The sequence below is a fragment of the Ursus maritimus genome (assembly GCF_017311325.1).
Source record: "Ursus maritimus isolate PB19 chromosome Y unlocalized genomic scaffold, ASM1731132v1 scaffold_Y3, whole genome shotgun sequence".
Lineage (NCBI taxonomy): Eukaryota > Metazoa > Chordata > Mammalia > Carnivora > Ursidae > Ursus > Ursus maritimus.
In genome coordinates, this window is record NW_024423336.1 from 82,299 (window position 1) to 87,006 (window position 4,708).

General features: G+C 35.5%; 1 protein-coding gene across 1 annotated transcript in view; it reads right to left on the reverse strand.

Moving 5' to 3' along the window:
• Positions 1 to 4,708, reverse strand: part of LOC103679221 (zinc finger X-chromosomal protein) — a 22,251-nt gene that overhangs the window by 7,020 nt on the left and 10,523 nt on the right. The gene's annotated exons all lie outside the window — the stretch shown is intronic.

The following is a 4,708-nucleotide window of genomic DNA, read 5'->3' on the forward strand; positions in this document are numbered from 1 at the left end:
GTATTTTACTAAAAGCAAACTGCTGGTAGCCTTAAAAACTAACAAAAATAATGAAATAATATATTGTATCTTTGGATACACTAATATCCAAAGATGAAAGGATTATTATATTGTTAAAGTCCTTGGGAAGAATGTCCTAATAGTAAAATCAACAAACACTGGTCTTAATACATTTTCTCAGAACTACCTTAGTGTTTTGACCATTACGTGGTCTTATATGTCTCTTATTAGAATTGTATTTTTTTAAATCAAAATATGATTTTCAAAAATGTACACTGCAATCCTCAATGTAAATTCTACAACCAAACTATTTAAAGACACGTACATGGTATATACATACACATAATACCCAAAAAGGCACACACTTAAGTTCATAAAACTCAGTCTGGGTCATTGCTGGTAAATGCAGCAAATGTATACTTAAATATACAGTATTCTCAAGTAACTTAATGAACGTAGCCTGTTTTATGTTTTTTGAAAAAAAAAAAGGTATCCTTACTTACCAACAGAGACACACATGACTCACGACAGTGGAGATTCAGGGGATATAGAACAAACATTTCATAATTTAATCTTTATAAAAGTAGCTAGTGAAATACAGTACTGTTTAACATTTGGGAAACCAATAAACGTAAAAGATAATGTCTCAAAGAAACAGACCTGGATTGGAAAAAATACCAAAAACATAATTCCCATGAAATGTAATCTTTTATCTACTGCTATCCACGTATGCCCATCCACTGATACGTCTAGCACAAATGAAACTGAGGAAAAGACTAATGAATGAAAACTTTGCCAGCATCATTTAACTTCTCACAAAAGTTGGATTTACTGATGTTGAGTGCATTAGAGAAAGTCTGCTCTAGGTAAAACTGGCCTAACTGCCGTTAACTAAAAACCAAGCAGAGAAGAAGAGACCCAAAGCCCAGGAAAAAAAAGACTTAGTTTGTCTTCAATTTGCATCACAACTATAAGACAGACTTTGGGCTAGGTAAGTTTTGGAAATACAAACCCGAAAAAGTTTTGGACTCAAAAAGTTTGTAATCGAATGATAAGGGAAGTGGTAAAATGGGTCATGGGTATCAAGGAGTGTACTTGTGATGAGCATCAGATGTTGTATTTAAGTTCTGAATCACCATATTGTACATCTAAAACTAATATTACAGCGTATGTTAACTAAATGGAATTTAAATTAAAGCTTAAAAAAGTGATAAAACAGAAAAAATGTTTTTAATCCAGTGGGAAAGCAGAAAATGAACAGATGATTATTTTAAAAAGTGATAATACTAATAAGATGGCTACAATTTATTGATTACTACACACAGTGCATAATACTTACACTAAGTCATAAAGGAAGTGTTAAAATACCATTAACATCTTAAAGTAAAGCAAAATCTGTGGTTTAGAAAAATTCAATGTTTAGGTGAGATCACATGGCTAGCAACTAGCAAAGTTAGAATTCAAAAGAAATCCATGAGTCGTAAGTAACCTTGATGAATACCTGAAGTTTAAGAATGTATTTATTCTATGACTTTTTTTTTTTTTTTTTAAAGATTTTACTTATTTATTTGACAGAGATAGAGACAGCCTGTGAGAGAGGGAACACAAGCAGGGGGAGTGGGAGAGGAAGAAGCAGGCTCATAGCGGAGGAGCCTGATGTGGGGCTCGATCCCATAACGCTGGGATCACGCCCTGAGCCAAAGGCAAACGCTTAACCACTGTGCCACCCAGGTGCCCCTGTATGACATTTCTTAGACGCAATCTTGATTTTTGAAAAATCTATAAATGATATAATTAGCTAGACTAGGTGTTTCCATTAGCAGAGATCTGATGGATATAAACCTGACTCAAGCACAATTCACCTAAGGCTGTGGTGATAGTTTGACCACTTAATTTTACATCATAAATTCTTTTTTTAAAAAAAGTAAATTCTACGCAGTGAGGTTTAAACCCACAACCCCAAGATCAAGGATCACATGCTCTACAGACTGAGCCAGCCAGGCACACCCATCTTTAATTCTTAACGGTGACTTGTAAAGATAGAAGTTAGATTTTGACATTTTTTTTTTTTTTTTTTAATTTTAAATTTTTTTATTTATTTGAAGAGATAGAGACAGCCAGCAAGAGAGGGAACACAAGCAGGGGGAGTGGGAGAGGAAGAAGCAGGCTCCTAGCCTGATGTGGGGCTCGATCCCAGAACACCGGGAGCACGCCCTGAGCCAAAGGCAGACGCTTAACGACTGCGTCACCCAGGTGCCCCTGATTTTGACATCTTTTAAAACAGTTCTATAAATTCTAAAGATTCCAAAATTCCATTTGTCTAGTCCAAATTCTTTCACAGAATTACAAAGAATATTCTTACATAGAATATTAAGATGAACTTAGTTTTTCAAAAGCCAATATTAAAAAGTGAAAATACACCAACACTTTATCTTGGTTTCTTACATAGAAATCAAGACCACCCCATGCCAATAAATTATGTGCATAAAGTTGCTTTCAAACAGCATCTGAAATCTTACAAATATAGAAAATCCTACTATAGTCTACAGCAGTAGACAAGTACAAAGTAAAGGAGGAACATCTGCAGTGGCTTGTACTAACCAGGACGTCACTCACACTCTTGGTTAAAATACTTAGTGAATGCTATATGGAGTCAGACTGAAATAGACTGAGGATTATATGGAAGATGGATGTTAACTTCTTTAGGAAGTTTAATGGTGGCTCAGTCGCTGAAATGTCTACCTTCTGCTCAGGTCATGAACTCAGGGTCCTGGGACAGAGCTCCATGTTGGGCTCCTCTCAGCAAGGAGTCTGCTTCTCCCTCTCCCTCTGCCACCCCCACTGCTTGTGCTCTATCAAATAACTAAATGAAATCTTTAAAAAAATCCTTTAAGAAGTTTAATGCAAAAAAGAACAAAGGAGCAGTAGTTAGAATGGATTGCAGGATCAAAGAGACAACTATGTCAGTGATAAAAATACTTAAGTATGCTCATTATTCTGTGGGAGTAATAAAATAAAAGGATGGAGGTAGAGGACATGGTAAATTATGGAATCAAATTCTTAGAGGGAAATGTAGAAGAAACAAGGAACAAAGATGAAGTTTTCCTTAAACATTAAAGAAGAAAAACACCCTTTCTTTTAAGACTGGAGGGCAGATCAACAGAAATGTAGATAACTCATTAGGGAAAAGAGGGCAGGACTGGAGCTTAGAAACCAGTAAAACATCCTGATTGGTATCTTCAATCATATACAAAGCATAGGAGGCAAGGACTTTGGTTAAAGAATGGGAGACTGGGTTAAGAACTTAACAAGTGAAAGAGAATAAGCTGCTCCAGGATGAGCTTAAGGACATAAATTAAGTTCTTTGCAAATTATATACATAGATACATTCATACCCCTTCTCTATATCCTGAACTACATCAGGATATTTACCTATGTTTTATAAAGTTTTTTGCTAAAACAGGCATCATGTCCTCAATAATATAATGCTGCTATAAACATTTGTATAGCAACTATTTTGTGGATATGTTTTTAATTCTCCTGGGTTTATGCTTAGGAGTAGTTGAGTCATACAGTAATTCAAAGTTTAACTTTTTAAAGAACTGCAAAATCTTCCCAAAGAGGCTAAACAATTTTATATTACCAATCCCACTTTGAGTTTTCCAAAATCTCCCCGTTCTTGCAAAAGCTTGTTATTTCCCATTCTTTAAAATACTCATCTGAGAAAATGTGAAGAGGTTAACTCATTCTAGTTTTGATTTGTATCCCCCAAATGACATGATGTTGAGCATCTTTCGTGTGCTTATTTTCTTCTTTGGAGAAATGTCTATTCAAGGTTTTTTCCATTTTTAATTGGGTTGGTTTTTATTACTGAGTTGTAGATATTCTTTGTATGTTCTGGTTCCTAGACACTTGGATATATGCTTTACATATATTTCCTTCCATTCTCTGTTATCACTTTACTTTCTTGACAGTGTTGTTGGAAACAAAAGCATTTTCAAACATGATAAATATATGTACTTTTTCTTTTCTTGTGATTTTGGTGACCTTTCTTAACTGCCATTACTTTGGAGAATACTTACACCTATCTTTTTTTCTAAGATGTTTTGAATTTTAGCTCCTACAGATGCCTTTGGTTGGTTTTAAGTTTTTTATATATCTCAAGGTAGCAGCCCAACATCATTCATTTACATGTGAACATGCAGTTACCCCAACATTTGTTGAAGATCAGGCTATTTTTTCCCCTTTAAACTGTGAAAAATTTAAGTTGTGAAAACTCAACTGGCTATAGATGTATGGCTCTATTTCTCAAATCTCAATTCTATTTCACTGGCTTATATGTCTGTCCTTGTGCCGTATGTTTCAGTCTGGGTTACTGCAGGTTTTTTGTTTACCAGGAACATCTTTTTTTGTTTGTTTTTAAAGGTTTTTTAAATTTATTTGACAGAGAGAGACAGCCAGCGAGAGAGGGAACACAATCAGGGGGAGTGGGAGACGAAGAAGCAGGCTCCCAGCGGAGGATCCGGATGTGGGGCTTGATCCCAGAACCCCAGGATCACGCTCTGAGCCGAAGGCAGACGCCTAACGACTGCGCCATCCATGCGCCCCGTACCAGGGACATCTTGTTTCACCTTTCACCTTCATTTTTACAGCTTTAGCTAGCTAGATATTTCTTAGTTGAATATATATAATATATATAGCATATAAC